The sequence below is a fragment of the Dermacentor albipictus genome, chromosome 1 (genome assembly GCF_038994185.2).
Source record: "Dermacentor albipictus isolate Rhodes 1998 colony chromosome 1, USDA_Dalb.pri_finalv2, whole genome shotgun sequence".
NCBI classification, from domain to species: domain Eukaryota; kingdom Metazoa; phylum Arthropoda; class Arachnida; order Ixodida; family Ixodidae; genus Dermacentor; species Dermacentor albipictus.
The window spans coordinates 91053218-91071832 of NC_091821.1; the positions used below are offsets into that span (position 1 = coordinate 91053218).

At 45.0% G+C, this 18615-nt stretch overlaps 1 protein-coding gene across 6 annotated transcripts in view; it reads left to right on the forward strand.

Annotated features, from left to right (window-relative positions):
* The window catches only part of rin (ras GTPase-activating protein-binding protein 2), a 99527-nt gene that overhangs the window by 59523 nt on the left and 21389 nt on the right, over positions 1-18615 (forward strand). The gene's annotated exons all lie outside the window — the stretch shown is intronic.

An 18615-nucleotide genomic window follows, 5' to 3' on the forward strand; every position in this document is an offset into this window, starting at 1 on the left:
CCAGGGGGTGGCACTTTCTCTTTCTTTCTTTTTGCACAAAACTATCATCATCATAGCTTGCTGTAAGATGTGCTCTCTCTTTTCTCTTGTGTCTCTGCTATTCCAGTTGCCATTTCACACGTGTGTCAACTGTGCGTATGTTTGAGACGTGTGCATCTTTGTGTGTGTTTATGCAGCTTCAAATTTTGTGTGCTCTGTGCCATCGTGACACTGTTGTGAAGAAACGTGGCAAGTATGTGAGCCCGACATAAAAAAAGGCTATTGTTAAGCTAATAATGGATGTTCCCAGGTTGATGTTGCAAAAGAACTTAATCTGTCCAAGCAAGTGCTTTCTGACTACATCAAGAACCGCCCGACGATTTTGGCTGCGTTGAAAATTCAAACAACCAGAGCCAGAAGAATGATACCAAGGTGGTATACCCAGCCCTTGAAGAGGCTCTAAAACTATGGCTGAAGGGAGCCTCGGCAAAGATTTGCCTGAGCAGAAAGCCAAGACATTTGCCCTTAAGGTGAACATCCAGGAGTTTACCGACGGATGGCTTCGCAGCTTTAAGAAGAGGCATGGAATTTTCTTCAAAAAAGTGTGCGGTGAAAGCGGAGCGGTAGTCAAGGCCATTGTGTTCGACTACGGTGGGACCAAACTGAAGTCCTTGTTAGAAGAATAGGCTCTTTCGGGCATATTTAAAAAGAACAGGGCGATTTTTCAAGATGCTGCCCAATTGTACCCTCACATTTACGGCTTAATCTTGCACGGGGTGTAAACACAGCAAAAGGAAGATTACAGGAGTGTATATTTTTGGGCTAGTTAGTTCGTTGCATCAATTAAGTCATCGTGCTGGATTGACGGGGACAGCAAAGGTACATGTCCTGTCGTTTTTCTTGTCCATGTCAATCCAGCGCTATGACTTCAGTTGAAGGATTACTGTGATGGTCGGTGCCAACGCACTCTGTCCAGAGAAACTGCCACTTTTAGTAATAGACAAAGTGAAAAACTCGAGGCGCTTCAAGGCAGTAAAAACCCTCCCAGTTAAATATAACAGCAACTCCAAGGCGGGGATCATGCAATCTTTGTTCGAAGAATACCTACGCCAGCTTGACCAAAAGTTTGTGCATGAGAGGAGCAGAGTTACGTTTTTTGTAGACAACTGTGGCGTGCACGGTAACGTGCCAAATCTTGAGGCCATTTGGCTGGAATTTTTGCCTAGAAATATAAGTGTGCTGCAGCCGATAGATTAAGGTGTGATCTGAAGAGATCTCAAGGCTCACTACTACGCCCGCTTGCTTGGCCGCACTATCCTGTGTCTTGACAGTGGGAAGAAGTACACCGTGGACATCCTGGCAGCCGTACATATGTTGGCCGGTGCGTGGAAGGCAGCAAAGGTGGCCTCGATTGCATGGTGCTTTAAGTATGCAGGTTTCTGCGCTTTGGAAGAGCCCGTGCCGGATGACCCGGACAGCATGACCGACAGCACCGATTCAACGGATGGAGGGGAGGGCCTAATGTGCCATCTGCGATGTGGTGGGGTGAAAATTTCTGCCACAATGACATTTGAGGACCTCACTTGTGTTGGCAACGTTGTACTGTGCGCTGAGTTCACGGATGATGAAATTGAGCGCCAACTTGTCCTGCAGCCAGAAAGCTGCTCAGAAGACGACAATGATGGCCGCCACAACCATCTGTGGCAGAGATTGCCACGCGGTGACACTGGTCAGTGTATGTGGAGACGTCACTCTAGCCTAAATAAAAGCAAATCGGATCACTTTCAAGCGTTCTATAAGGCAGGGCATAATCAGATTTTTTTTTTTTTTAAGCCACTCAGCCTAATAAATTTTCTTGGCTTCACTTTTTCGAACTGTTCAATTTTTCGGACTATTTTTTTGGTTTCCGCCAGATCCCGAAAACCAGTTGGAGCCTGTAGAGTTGGAGTAAATATTTGGAGTAAATGTTGGAGTAAATATTTGTGGGCTTGTGTGAATATCAATTTTTTTTTTTTCAAGGCGATGTTTGAGCGAATGACAACAAAATTTTGAGTAATTCTGAAGCGAACAGTTTGAATAGCAGTATTTGCATAGAACCTTGACCCAAGTGCCTCATCAGGGTGTCTACCAACCGGGAAAACCGGGAATTCTCAAGGATATTCAGTAGCCTGGAAAACTCTGGGAAAACTCGGGGAACACTCAGGGAATTCGTGCTTCTATTAGGGAAAATGAGCTCTAATTTTATTGAAAGGGAACGAAAGTCGTGGTAATGCTGTCTCGAGTAACAGACAGGAATCTTAACGAATCATCTTTGATGCCCCATCGACGGCTGGAGGAGTTGCCAGTGTACAGTGAACGACCGACTTTTCGGACGGCTTCGCAGTACCACTACGTACCCTATAGAGTCAATGTATCAGAAAGTCTGAAATTTCGGATGCAAGAACCTTTTGCCTTACGATATTCCAGAGTTTTTTGCCGGGACCGCCGGTCCGAAATGGCATTAATCGAAGCCACCACCGTGGCCGTTTTGATTACCTCGCCGCCTCGAACCGGCTCTCTCGCATGCAGATCCTGCGGCAACGCTAGGCCTAGCTGCTTTGACATTCGCTATTAAGCTTCTTGCTGTTGGGTGCAGTGTTTTTCATTGAATGAATTCGCCGCTGTCAGCAATGGCACCGACTCCGCATTTGTGGTCCTCACGATTGGCTTCAAAGCTCGGAAGAAACGGTGCTTTGCATAATGCCGGTTTCCGAAAGTCAGCTTCGCCTCTGTACAAAAATGTTCCTTCGTGAAGCATACGCATAAGTATTGCGGTGAAGCATAACAAGCGTGTGAAGAGGCTATTGCGATGAGACACAGTATGTATATTCCTTAATTATACACGCGTGCACCCGGTCTCTCCTGTCACAGTCCGAGCACTGATATGACTAATACGTGTACCGACAGGCCTTCAGAGCTTTTTCGAATGTGCCCGTGGTGGTTTGAGTACTTTAAGGGCAGTAAAAAACCTGCATTCTTTTCCAACTTGCCGATTTTTCGGACGTTTTCTCGGTCCTCAGGGAGTTCGAAAAATCAGACGTTGACTATACGACTGACCAAAAAGATGCTTCACTATGGTCAGTGGGGCAAACGAGCGACGGAAGGAGGACGAGAACAGAAAGGACCTGCGTATTGACGAATGAACAGGAAAGGAAGCGTGCTGCCACCGTTTTAAAGGAGCTTGAGCTCAAAAAAACAATAGGTTGGCTGATGCCGAGATGCAATTGTCTCTCATCCAAACGAAAATAAACTCTTTAAAGCAGTGAAACACAACACTGAGACATCGTGCGCGGACTGATAGTATTTCAGGACAGTTGAGGTTGACATACAAGCTGTTGAGAGAGAATCTCAATTGTGAGAAAGTTCGGGCCTCATACCACTAAGCTTGCTATCAGTTGACAGAAATTGCTCATACAGTCGCCGACCGTTTATTCGGACCTCACGGGGACCGCGGAAATGTCCGAATAAACAGGTGTCCGAAAAAGCAGATTAAGAAAAAAAAATGAAATCCTTTATTTCCACGCTCTTCAGGCTCGGCAGTAGACTTGGAAGAAATCGTGAATGCGCCGTTGCACGCTGTTCCGTTTACGCGCAATCAGATAAGCCTGAATCTCGGAGAGGTTCGTATGGTCACTATAGGCGGCTGAAAGCACAGTCACTGTTTGTGCACGCTCTGCATGCGACGGCAGCGTAGCACATGGTGCGTCATCTTCCGACTCAGAGTCATCGTCCGGCGGTGCAGCAGAAACCTGACGAATATCTCGAGTTTTGCGCATGTCAGTACAGCAGTGTCAGCACCTGTGAAACTGTCAAATGAGACGGTGTCCGGAATCGCAATGCAACCACTGCGCAGGTCTCGGCAGAACATTTTCCGCGTCGGTAGGGAGCACAACAGAAGGCGACAAATCTTAGGCCTCCCGGCACCCGCTTGCCGGCATTCCCCAGTGAAGTCTGCGCGGGCACTGTCGGCGCCATTAGACACTTGACGCGATGTTTCCGTACACCGCGTTGGATCACCGAAACCTCAACACAGCGCACAAAGCAAACACCACCGCGCCGACGCCAGTCGCACAAACGAAAAACGTGGCCTGCTCGCAGCGTCGTGCACGAAGAAACAAATCAGCTGCTGGATTGTCTTGACATGGCTTACTAAGCTGAAACCGGAACTACTGTAGAGCCACTCTATCGAACCAGGCAAAAACGATGATGATGAGCGGGAATTTCCAGTAGCGCCACTTCGTGGGGCAGCAAGGAGGCTCTGTTCAAAACAAAAATGGCGTTCAGCAAGTCGAACTATGCGCCGTGCATGATGCTCTCAATCGAGTTGGCTCATGGAGTGTCCGAAAAATCAGACGAGAGGTTGCAACGTGTCCGACCTTTCAGCAGTTGTTATACATTATGGTCTATGGGGAGAATGGCGGTGCCGCGAAGATGACCGAATAATCGGGCATGTCCAAATTTTAGGAGTCCGGAAAATCGGTCGGCGACTGTATTTGAAAATATTTGCTTCATTATGCATCTCCTTTTTAGTCGTATTTGAGAATGTCCTACTCTATCTGCAATTTTTTTCGAAAACATCTTATTTTCTGTCCATTTTACTAACCCCTCCCTTCTATTCTCTCCTTAGTATTAAACTGGATCAAGTCATTTTTTTTTTTTAGTTTTGTCACATGCTTACTAGAGAGTGACAGCATCGGGCGACATGGTTTCAGCCCGTCTCAGCATAAAACATAGTTCTGCGTCACTCAGGGAATCTTGCAAAGGCACTCAGGGAAAACCTGGAAATCTCAGGGAATTTGGAAATGTCAACTTAGTAGACACCCTGCTCATGTTGACTGATATTTAAAAAGAATGCCATTTCACTTGCAATGAATGGAACAGTTTCATCCCTGGATTCAGTGTAGATTTCAGGTATTGTTATTAAGATATCTTCATGCTGTAATGCAATGTCAACACTTTTACAACCCAGCAGCACAGAAAATTTGTTTACAGGCTTTAGTTCAGTGTTCTTCCGTCTGCTTGAAGTTCCGCGATGGTGGAGGCCACAGGAGCGTTTCACGTTCGCCCATCGCGATGTAGACGATGATGCGAAGTCTGACCTTAATTACACGATGCCAACAGTTTAGATGGTTAGCCTCTGTCGCAATATTTTCGGACGATAACTTTTGGAGATACCATCACCTTCGTGAGATTTAATGTGACTCGGCACTGGCCGCTTTCGAAGTACACGGCTGACAGTGTTCTTGGCACAGTGGCAGAAATGCTCTCTGCTGTATACGCTAATGCATCTAGTGCTGAGTCACATTGTCTTGTGGAGGGGATACAGTTGAAACCTGCGACAACCAAGTATTTTCATATCCCTGGCAAACGCTCATAGGATTCAATGCATTTCGTACCTCTTGACAAAGAAATGTTCCTTTGCTACAATCCCACATCAACGAAATTTGGCGAAAATTGACCCAGCATATTACCTACTCGCGCAAGGCTAGCAGGCTCCAAAATGTGCTCAAATGCATTTGCTTTGCACTAAAATTGCATGAAATACCACCACATTACACTTGCATTGGAGCCGCCATTTATGTTTGCAAAAGCATTCAAGTGCCCAAAGCAATCGGATGCGCTGGAAACACTTCTTGGCTGCCATCTTGTTTGTTGATTGCCCGTTTGAAGCGGCACACATGTTACTATTGACATGCGACGACGGTTTTTGTACACCGAGTGCAGTGCGTAATGTGCGCCTCGGTAAGAAAAATGCAACAAAAACAAAGAAATCCACGTTCCACCGACGTAGAATTGTTTATGGCGCTTGAGATGGGAGTTGCAGCATGGATTACCACGCGTCGGGCCATGATTGAGCGATAGTTTGGGAATACGCACCCCTTGCTTCAAGAATGCTGGTTTTGGTGCCACTCGACAGGCATCGCTTGTGGATTCGGCACCGGGTGTAGGTTTGTGTGAGGTGGCCATAATCTCGATCGACCGCCTTCGGGTATACAAGATACGATCACTTTTGCCCTTGGCACCGCACATGTCGGTGCTTACGGGTGACAGCGTGTGCTGCAGAAATGCTGCTGCATGCTGTTACGTTTCGCCTACGATGCGCGGTATAGCCGGCGCGGATGCAACGTACGCCGGGGCTTCGTTCAAAGCGGTGGGCATTTTGGCCCGTTCGGAGCTGCCGCAACGCCTCCCCGCCAAGCGCGTCCAGGCATGTTTCAGTGCCACGTGTGTGCGTGTGTGTGTGTGTGCCCACGCTTGTCAAAGCGCGGCAGCCAGGGAGAGGAGCTCCCCAAGTGTGAAGCGAAGTCTGACCGGCGCCGGCCCGGCGGATGAGTCGCTACACTCGTCTCATGTCTCTCAGCTTGTCCGTGCCCCGCCGTCACGTGGCCTCATCCCGTGACCTCCGAGAGTATAAAAGCAGCTGCCCCCGGACGCCAAGAGAGAGGCTCCGATTTCTTCTGTTGAGTAACGTGCTCGCCCGTCTCTCCACTTCGGTCGACCTGACCGGCCGCTCTTTTGCGATGCTAGAATAAACAAGTTGTTCTGTTAGCAGTCGACTTGCTTTACCAGGACCTTCGGGTGCTTCCAGTTGTGCCCCAGGCCGCCAGGCCAACGCTACCCTTGGGGCTTGCGACCCATTTGCAACAACTCGTGCCAGCGGTGTGATTGCAATAACGGGTGTCAGCACTGAGATTCCAACAATGCGTGGAGCGCTGATGCTCTGCGTCTGGTGCCGAGTTATGCAAGATCTTGCAAAAGTGATAGTATCTCCAAAAGCAATTGACAGAGAACACTGCTCCACGGCAGTGCTGCCACTGCTGATCGACGCATGCAGCACACATTGTACTGCCGGCAATGCGGTTCTGTATCTTCAAGCAAAGCTTGCCAATGTGGGCTAACGGAATTTTGACTGTAATGTTTCATTCTGCAACGCATTACCTATCTGTACTGTTCATTTCCCAACATCGAAATTCTCAGGAAAGCTTTTTTTTTTTTGTCGTTCCTCGTCGATTTTGTTATTGTGACGTTCAATTGTAGTACTTCCGAAAGTGAAGACTGAAGAATATCATTCCAGCTCGGTGCTTTCCGCCTGCATGCGAGATAACTCCTTCAGTCCTGTAAGTGCAGAGACAAACTTGCTAGGCACGCTCGCCACTTATCATTTTTAACCTGTACGCATGATCTCGGGCATGATCGCTGATGCGCGCCAAACTTTCCTCGGTGGTTTGCTACCCATTGCCACACCTGCCTCAACTTTTAGGCCTAACCAGCACTTCTTTGGCGGGCGTCGGCAACCAAGGTTATAATTTTGCACTGTACAATCTACTCGCAGAGGCTGTGTGGCTTGTACAAATCTACTCGCAGAGGCTGTGTGGCTCTCGGGAAGCTGAAAGACTATCTCACCAGCGAAAATGAGAATGTGGAGAACAAACTTAGTTGCACGAACTTTCCTCATGTCTGCCATTTTTAAGGACACCCTGCGCGTGGGTCACATCAGAAAAATCGAGCCAGACAACTTTCGACATTTGAAACTTCGGTTGCCGTCATATACACATTCGTTCAAGACAAGGTAAAGAAAAGGTGATGTTTGAATACCGTATTTACTAGATTCTAATGTGCCCTCGATTGTAACGTGCACTGATTTGCCGTGACATAAAAAAAAAAGAAAAATCCTTTACAGTACTGCACACCTCATTATTTCGTACAGAAATACTACTTTCTCTCGTTTGGAAAAACATTTACTCCCAATACACTAAAGTTGCGATTAATGAAAAAAAAGCCGTAGTTTCGCCCGAAAGGTGAAGCATCGATGGCGATAGCAAATTAGTAGGCAGCTATACAAAAAGTAAGGATAGTGCTTTTATCGGCCGTATAAACATTTAACCCTTTGAGAGTCTTTTTTTTTTTTTGCCATATGCAGCTGCCCAGGGTCGATTTTTTTTTTTTTATTGCAGATTCCAATTCTTTTTAGGGACTTATTTTGAAAAATTTTACTGCAATTTTTCTAGGGTGACCGTAAAGGGAAAAAAAATGTTTTGCATTAGTATAAATGTACTCTTCATTCATGAATAACAACAATAAAAAAGGAAATAAACTTATAAGAATTAAAAATTTGATGCAGCTTTATACACGTAGTTCAAGGCCTGAAAATGCGCACACGAGAATAATTGGCAAGACTCAAATGTTCCTGCTCTTACACTAATATGTACATCCATAGCATAATCGAACTGCGTAGGTGCGCGCACTCAAGAAAACGTGTGTGGTTGTGTGCCTGTCAAAAAAGCATGTGTGACAAACTTCTGCTAATCTTCATCTTGTTACCAACCAGAGGCAATTAGTTTTTGCGAGTGTCAAAAAAAAAAAAAAACACCGGAAATGCATGCATGGCGGCATCCTTCCTATGCGCACCCCTGTGAGCACTAAACGAGCGAGAAATATGCGGTCGCCATTTGAGTGATTAGTAACGAGATAGGCATCGGTTGCAAGCGCAAGAAGCCGAAACCGCGCACGGAACAATACCCAAACTGCCGCCCGCCCGCCCGTGCGCCAATGCCGAGCGGTTGTATATAGACGTGCAGGAGCAAACTAGCTCTAAAACAAACTATGCAACGAAAACCTAGAAAGGGATGTGTGCGAAAAAAATTCCGTGTATTCCCACATAGTGGCAGCACATGACAGAAAAGAGAAAGTTAGGAAATTGGCACGCTCTTTAAACGTACAGACGCCACCGTAAGTATACGGGATCGACCATTTTTGGACTTGTTCGCGGCACCGTATATTTACGTCATTGACCCTCAAAGGTTTAAACATTCGCTTCCTAACTAAATTATAACAAGCATGGTGTCATGCGCGCGCAAGCAAACATTAACACGTCTGACTCAATGACCGTGGAAACTTTTTATGAGAATGCTTGAGTGAGGAGGTGCGGTAGCAGAAGCGTGCAAATTGACCTCTATGTGGCCTTTCGCTTCATGAACTAAGTGACTAGAACACAGTGCTGTGCGCCTAGATGCGTAGACTGTCTCTATATTGCAGATCGCTTTCAAGATACGGGCCGCACAGCCATGCCTACGCAGCAGCCGCCAGAATAGAACGCCTCTCCTGTTTGCGCCAGTCCCGCATGCAAGTTTCGGGAACTCCGAACGCCCGTAATACAGCTGATTTCCACCCATCTCCGCACACAGGATCACTTTCCTTTTAATTGCGACATTGTGAATACTTGGCGTGTCTTCGCAGTCGGCACTTCCATGCTCATAGAGCAAACACAGAAAATGGGGAGACAGACAATGGACAAACCTAAAAACGAATACTACAGCGCATGGAGAAAGCTACGGCAGCTAGGCTCAAAGCGCGTACAAGACAGACATCTTGAAATGCCGATGGCGATATGGTAACATAGATTTAGGGTCGTAGTCTATTTTTATGCGCACGCAGTTTTTGGACGTCAATGATTGGCCAACTATTCAGCACAGTATGTCGCTGAGACTATTTTGTCATATCAGACCGACAATGACGCAACCAATGAGCTCAAGTTGTACTGCGACAGGCTTTCTTGTCGGCGCCAGTGATGAAATCAGCTGTCGAACTGACAATGTGATAGCCGCAGCTTCTTTGCTTGTATATATAATTAATAGCATTCAAAGGGAGTCAAAACATGCCTACCAAGTTGAAATGCACAAGCTTTAACCCTCTCAAGCCTCTCACAAGACGTTTGAGCCATTGTTGATCCTGTTCAGCTAAGGTTAGACCTGGCGCCGTTGAGTTTGTGCACCCGCTGCCAGCGGATCTGAATTTAAAAACAAGCAGTTACAATGAAGGAAACTGCTCCATTTGTTCAGTCACGGTCCTATGGTGATTTGATATCAACTACTGTGCCAGCATCTGTACTTCGTTCTCGAAGGCTGCCGGTCACAGTCGCTAAGATGGGAGTGTCTGTACCTGTCGGGCTGACACATTCCATGCACTGTTTACCTTTGCGTCAAACACGAAACGAGAGACTACATTTGGTACAGCAGCATAAACAAGTGTGATGTCACGTGCACACAAGCAAACATGAACACATCTCAATCAATGACCGCAAAAACTTTTTATCAAAACGCTGGAGTGAGAAAGTGTGGTAGCAGGAGCAAGTGAATTAACCTTTGTGTGCCCTCTCGCTTCAACGTGAACTAAGCTACGAGAACACAGCGCGGTGCTTTTAGAGGCGTAGACTGTCTCCATCGCAGATCGCTTTCAAGATAGGGGCCGCGTGGCCATGCCCTACACCGCGGCCACCGGAGTATAACTCCTCTCCTGTTTGTGCCAGTCCCGCACCCAAGTTTTGAAAACTCCGAATGCCCATGATGTGGCTGATTCCCGCCAGTCTCCGCACGTGTGATCACTTTCTTTTTAATTGCGGCATCGTGATGAACACTTGGCATGTTGTCGCAGTCAGCACTTCCATACTGATAGAACAAACGCAGAAAATGGGAAGACGGACGGTGGACAAACCTAAGCATACATACTACAGCACTTAGTGAAGCAATGAAGGGGGCTAGTTGATGAACGTTCATGGTTATATTGCGCTCAGTTTTACACAGACGATATTGAGTGAAGGACAGAACGTGGACGGACGTAGCGCAAACTACCAACTGTTTAATACTGTCAAAGAACGCGCTTATATACACGGAGATATGGCGCGGGGGGGGGGGGGGGGGGCGAAGAAATATAGCATCCTTGTAAATTGTTATCTGGTTACCTGCTGACATGCACACCACTTCCAAGCTGCCATTAATAGTCTGTGGTTCTTTGCTGTTGATCACTGGCAGGCAATGTTGACGTTGCACGGTGACATGATCTAGCGGGGGTCACTGTGTCTTGCGCACTTCCAAATGTAGTTGATGTAAAGTCAAATTTAGAGTCCTATCCAACGTAGTGTAGGATTAGCCTTTTTTACTTTGCTCAATGTTTGTTATTTCAGTTTGTTTATACCAGCTGTGGTGGCTCAGTGGATATGGTGTTGGGCTGCTGAACACGAGGTCGTGGTTTCGAATCCTGGTCACGGCAGCTGCATTTCGATTGGGGCAGAATGCGAAAACACCCGTGTACTTTGATTTAGGTGCACGTTAAAGAACCCCAGGTGGTCGAAATTTCCGTAGTCCCACACTACGGCGTGCCTCATAATGAAAAAGTGGTTTTGGCAAGTAAAACCCCATAATTTTTTTTTTTCAGTTTATTTAATTGCTGTTCAGTTAGCTTGCTTTCCACCCACTTCGCACTGGCAACACCTGGCTTTTGATGATGAGGTAATTTGCGTCTGAGGTCTTGCAGATGGACAGATGCCTGCTGTCCAGACGTCTGCTTGACTGCTGCTGACAACATATGCCTGAAAAAGCCTCGTTGCCCATATTACCATTTTTGCACAAGCAGCTAGTTTAGAATATAAGGTCATTATTTGTGATCTTGTTGGTCTGAAAGGGAGCCCTCTGACCAACTTCAGTCATTAAGTATGTGGCAGTGTGTGCATGCCTGCCGCTCTTCAACAAACCGCTTTCACACAGACATAGGTCACCATAGATATGGGACTAGATAGCTACTGCTGTTCGAAGAAATGATGCCAACTTAGAGTACTTAGTATGTGCTACTCAGTCTGCGCTGGTCTCTAGTTAACCTCTTTGATGCAACTTTGGTCACTGGGTATGTGTAGTTCTTTAGTGAACTTCTTTGGTGCAGTTTGGTAACTAGGTATGTGCCACTGTTCAATGAAAAAGTAGAACTCTTAAAAGGCCCCTCACCAGGTCTGGCCATTTTGAGCTGACAAGCGCAGAGCATACAATGCACGTTAAAGATCGTGTTTGAAAAGTATTATATCTCTGTGCACTACGGAAAGGTTCGAAATTTCAATCTGAACTCCGTTTTCCCTTCACGGCGACCGCTCCATGCCCTACGGTGACGTACACGTGTCCCTGCACCTACGTACTCATGTTCGCAGTGTGACGTCAATCATAGAGACACGCGAATTCAAGAATTATTCAAGGGAACATCTGTTATTTGTGTGATCTGTTGCTCGTATATACAAATTTAAGTTTAGAGGAATAATCAAACACACAAAATGTCTGAGTGTGTGCCCCCCCCCCCCGCGAAGCAAGAGAGATGCACTTCCCCTTCATCTGCTTGTTTCTACGGTAATGCAGTCACGTGGGCTGGTACCGAAACTATGCCATTTTCTACCGTGTTCTAGCGCGTGACCATGCTCTGCGATCCGCTTGTCTGCCTCAGTATTCGTGTAGCACTGAATTATACCACTAGTCATGTGTCCTCGTGCACAGCACGCAAAAGTGTGCGCTGCGTTGAAACAACACAATCGCAACAGCTTGCGCACCACACTGTCAGTGGAAGTGTGCAGCGGCGAAAAAAAAAAGAGTATAAAAAATAACAAAAAGGGTGAGGATAAAAAGAAATGAAGGCGGGGCCCCATGACGTATGCATCACGTAATCTTCGAGGTCTGGTATGGGAGAACGCAGGGAAAGAATTTCGCTTGCGGAGGCTAGACGGGGTGAGTGGAAAGAGCATCTTGCTTGACAGTGGAGCCTGCCTGCTGAAATCATGGGTTCGCAGCATTGAAATATTGCTGTCTTGGCTATTAATGAGCCGATTTTTAAAAAAAATTGCGGCAGAACACTCCCTAGAGGACACATGATAACTTCCAGCATATAATCAAAATTTGCTATGGGGCCTGGTGAGGCGCCCTTTAATGATGTGACGTGCTACACTTTTGTAATCCTCCCTCTGTAAAACCACCTTTTTCTTTGCATGTGAGGGAGCTTACAGGGTGTCTACCAACAGGGAAAACTGGGAATTCTCAGGGATTTTGAATAGTCTGGAAATACTCGGGGAAAACTCTGGAATTTATGCTTCTATCAGGGAAATTTAGCTGTAATTTTGAAAGGGAACGAAAGTCGCACTAATGCTGGCTCGAGTGACAGAGAAGAATCGTAATGAATAGTCTTTGACGCTGTGTCGTAGACTGGAAGACTTGCCAGTGTACAGGCAACGTCCGATTTTCCGGATGCCCAATTTTTGGGACGTGCCCGATAATTCGGACAGCTTGGCCACACCACCACATGCCCTATAGAATCAATACATAAGAACATATGATATTTCGGACACAAGAACCCTTCGCCGTCGTGATTTTCTCAACTCCTTGCCATGACCGCAGCTCCGAAATGGCATTAATCAAAGCCACCACCGCCACCATTTTGAATATCTTGCCGCCTCGAACCAGTGCTACTTCGATGTTCGCCACTGTTAGGCATTGATTGAGCCCTTGTTATACTCGCCAATGACTTTGAAGGATGGAAAGCACAATGCATCGAATTATACCTGTTTCTGGAAGTCAGCTTCACCTCAATACAGAAATGTGATGCGGTGAAGCTTAACAAGTGTGGGAAGGGACAATTGTCACTGGACAGAGTGTTTATTTCTTAATCATACACGTGTGCATGCACAGTCTCCTGTTGCATTACAAGCACCGGTATGCCTAATAAGTCTACTGGCAGGCCTTCAGAGCTTTCTTTCAGACTGGCCTGTGATGATTTGAGCTCCGTGGGGCAGTAAAAGGCATACATTCATTTTTTTCTGATTGCCCGATTTTTCTGACATTTTGACGACTCCTAGGAAGTCCCAAAAATGGGACTTCGACTGTACAACTGACCAAGAGGATGCTTCAAATGGTCCATGGGGTGAAAGCGCAGCAGAAGGAGGACGAGAACAGGAAGGACCGACGCATTGAGGAATTAATGAAAAAGGAAGTGTGCCACCGCTTCTTTGAAGGAGCTTGAGCTCAAAAAGCAAAGTGTTGGCTAACGCCTAGATGCAAGTGTACCTCATCCAAATTAAAGTAAGCTCTTCAAAGCAGTGAAATGCAACGCTGAGGCATTGTGCACAGGCTGAGAGTGTTGGGACAGTTGAAGTTGACTTTACAGCTGCAGAGAGAGAATCTTGTGACAGAGTTAGGGCCTCGTCCCGATGAGCTTCCTATCAGTTGATAAAAATAGCTTGTATTCAAAAGTATTTGCTTCTGTATGCTCTGTATGCATCTTTTTATTTGTATTTGAAAATGTTTGGCTCGATTTGCAGTGGGCTTTACCTTTCTTTTCTCGGAAATATTTTGATTCGCTGTGTATTTTACTAACCCCTCCCTTCTGTATTATTTTGAATAATATAAACACTACTCCTTACTGTCATTTGAGTCATTTGTCATTGAGTCGTTTTTTTTAACATGCTTACTAGACAGTGACAGCATCTGGCGACACTGTGTCAGCCTGTCTTGACATGTCACTCAAGGAATTTTGCAAAGGCACTTAGGGAAAACCTGGAAAACTCGGAGAATTTGTAGATGTCGACTTGGTAGACACCCTGGCTTAGCGTTCTAATGGATGCCCCACTCTTCGAACATCGCTTAATGCCTCTAGCTGAGCTGCCACCTCTTTGGGAGTGGCCGCTGATAGAATGCAATATATCTTTTCTAAAAGTTATAAAGCATACTTTACAGTTCAAAATCTAAATGCATTTTTTAGACTCCAGTCGAAGCACTCATGCACAGAGTTTTATGCAGACGCTTCTAAGTTGCATGCTGGGGTATATTATGCAGCTGTCGGTCCATCCTTCTCGGAATCCGGTGTACTGCTCCCAGAAACAAGTATCTTTACAGCTGAGGTCTATGCCCTATTGTTGACTGTAAAGCATATAAGGAAATCAAAACTTCAAAAACAATTATGTTTAGAAACTCCCTAAGCATCTTAAAAGCCTTGAAGTCTCTCTGTGAACACAAAAACCCTGAACTTATTGAGCTCCATTCCGTTCTTTGTAGAGCATATATATATAACCAGCGTGTCATGATATGCTGAATACCTGACCATAGAGGCATACTTGCACTGCAAGCTATTATTCCTGCCACTGCTGTCCCTGCCACAGATCTGAAGCTTTTCTTACGAAAGAAACTGCAAAGCCACTGGCAATGCTTGTTGGGCGTGGAAACAAAGAATAAGGTTCACTTGCTTAAGTCACACTTTGGTTTCTGGCACTCCGCATCGAAAACATGGCGAACTGATGCCTATTCTGTCCACTAAGTATATGACACGCATGGCACCCATAATTTTTGACTTACTGGAAATCAACCTCCAACCTGTGGTAGATGTGGGGAGAGGCTGGCGGTCCTCCACATCCTCCTAGAGTGTCGGGAAGCCAAAGCTGACAGGAACATTTTCCTCTAGCATCCCGGCAGCACATCCCGCTTCATGCAGTGATGTTTTTTTTTTTTTGGTTCAAAGCTGTTTTTTGACACCAAAGCAGTGCTAGGCTTCTTTAACGATGTTGTGTTACATGTTATCAGCCCAATAAAGTCGTAGCACATCCTCTTGCCAGAGGATGCAGCTGTGATATTAGTTTTATATAGCACATGCCTTCAGGCCCTTGCAGTTCAAAGGCTCTGTTTAGGCACTTGTTCTTCTTGTCAATCCTTGCATCTGATATATTTTGTGTATCGTACCATTCTTTCACAATGCACTTCTCATGTTCACAGTACACCTCATTAGTCATTGCCATAATCTTATTACATGTAGATTCTATGCACTGCAGAGAGACTATTTTTAGGCCCCTTTACAGCTGCATCTCATCTACTTCTCAGAATTCATCACTCTACGCTGGCATGGCACTCTTTGGCCATACCTGGCCCTTGTGCCACTGAACAACACACATTCATTCACTTCCTACTTTGTTTTCGTCAGCATGCCATTAGCCGAGCATTCGTCAGTAACTGCATCAGCACTGTGGACTTTTTTCTACTGTTGAATTGTGCCTTGCCTGTGTTTGATGGATGTGGAGGTTTGCACACTGATAGCTTAGCATACATGGTACATGTACATGGCACCTCTTTCCACATGGAAATTCTTCCAGTAGATACTTCATGTGGGACATGTTTGGAGCTAGTAATAATCAGGTGTGGTGACTAAAGCATTGTTGTGTAATTCTAACATGCACATCAATTTTCAGTGTCAACCATGGCAGTGATTATGCCAGTGGATTAGGATGCTGTTTTTTTTAATTGCATGTGTATAATCTTTTTCTGCAGCATGAGAAAATTGACAAACATGTCGAATTGAAGGCAGTTTAAAAAATAATTTGACGTACTATAGCTAATTCATAAAAAATGCAAGACAAAAACGTTCTTAGGATCATACATCTCTGTAATAAATTTCTCAAAATGGAACCCTACAACACGCAGAGTGGTGAAATTGACGTGCTGTGATAAGAAGTGTCGCCAGCTTTCATTGGTGTAGTGTGAGGTACAGTTAAGGCATGCAGCACCCAGCAGTGAAGAGGGCTTCTGGTCGCAGGGTACTGCATAGGAAGTAACTTGCTTTTTATGTGGGATCACAACCACTTATTGCTCACATTGGGCTAGTAAAAGGTTCACTTGATCTTTGTAATGCTTGGCCTAAAATTTCAAAATGGCCTGGCCACGCAGCACCTTTGAAGGTATTCAAAATGCAGAATGGATTGCTCAGCACTGTGACAGTATAGTGGATGAAAATTATATCTTTGAGAATGCTGAAGTGTGCTAACATATTGAATGCAAACATCTTTAACGCACAAACATGCATGGTAAACATAACACAAGTTTGTCGGCTTGACATGGTTTGTTCCGAGGTTGGGCAGTAGCTACTAGATTGCCCAGAACTGCTCTAGTGACTTTCACTGCTCTTTGTCACAGTGGCCATGTTAGTATGCCGTTTTGCAGGTGGAGTCGAAATTTGGGTTGTATATAGGGTGAGTGGCAGGGCCATCGTGATGTCTTGACTAATTGAGCATGTCAAAATTTATGGTGTCTAACAAAATCTGTAGTCACCTTCATTCATACAGGTATACCCACCTTACAGTTGCTATCAGCTCCCCCCTCCTCCATTTTTTTTAAGTTCAGAAGCAAGAAATAGCAAAAATCATCTCAGAGGACCAAACAGCAGTGTTCTAACATGATTGGAGTGGCTGGCAGCATTTTTCATTTCTTGGGAAATAATGGTGTCAAAGTGAAAAGGCAATACAGTTAGAATATTCAAGCACTCGCAGGAAGTGGGACAAATGTAGATGCTTTCAATGCTGACATTTTTGTTTGAAGTGTTGAAAATTATTACTCCTGACTGAATTCTTGTTCTCAAGCACAGCTACATGTTGAGAGCATACATTTCGTTTAAGCTCCAAAAGCCAGTCTTACTTGTGCCATAAGTACCCTAAACCATTTTCCAGTTTTCCACTTCTGTATACTGCATGCTCTCTTCTATATAGATGTACTGTAGCACCTGTAATCATCTTGTAACTACACCAGCAACAACGTTGTAGCTTTTGATGATGGCGTAATTTGCGTCGCGAGTCTTGCAGATGGACAGAAGCCTGTTGTCCATTATATCCGTGTGATTACTGCTGAGAAATGTGCTGTGAGGGAGCTACTGTGTTGCTGTGTCAGAGCGGTGGAGTGGGTAGGCAGTAGGCATGGTTCTTCAGATAGATGTTTTGAGTTGAAGATTAGTGATACAAGCAGGGGGGCTTCTGATATGTATCCCATGAAGTAAAAGCTGCTGACATGCATGCAGCATATTATAAGTGGAAAAATATACTTGTGTTTTGCTTTCACTATGATGTGCAACCTGTAGAAATGTTGCAATAAAAGTAGTGTTTTGCTTTCAGTTTGATGTGCAACCTGTAGAAATGTTGCAATAAAAGTAGTGGTTGGTCACCAAATGAAATGTTGGATATCGGAAGATCTGTGCATGTTCGTGGTGCAGGCAGTGCAGCAGTATGCCATCACTATATAATTTTGTGTGGCTGTGTGTTGTTTGTAATGCATTTTCTTGTTATTTTATGTATATTGTGTGTTCTCACAATTTTTGCATGAAACACTTCCATACACTATTACACCATGAAGGTATCGGCTAGCGCAGCAGTCCCGTTCAGACTTGTGCAGTTACAGAAAGCAAAAAATAAATTACTACATTAAAAAATGTGATTAATTACAATGACAAGTTATTTTCCCAATGTGAGTCATGCAACATTACTAAAATTAATGTCACATTCCTCAAACTTTCATTACTGTGTTATATCATTACCAGTTGCAATTCATAAGCATCTTTCGGAAGCTCTCTAGCTGCTTTCGGACTCTTGTTTTTTTTTTTTTTTTCAATTCACATTAAAATCTTGTTTTGATATTCAATTAAAATTAAACTTCTTTACTGCTACCTCAGTGAGCCATGTTCGACTTTAAATATGACTGTGTGGTTGCGATAATTCTTTTTTAATGGTATGGGGAAGGTTTAAGCTTCTACCTTTAGAACTATGATGAGTATTTTAAAGAAGCTTGTCTTTTAAGAAAACCACCGATCTGCCTTCCTTCAGACATACCAATTTGTCACCTAGTAATAATAGAACATATTCAGGTAAAACCTAGAAAATTTGCATAATTTGAAAACCGTAAATGGCTACACACCTGGATTTTTTTTTCACCCAGAGTTTAGTGGCTGAAACTTTCTGCTTCAAAATGAAAGGCTGCATGAGTTAGGGGCCAA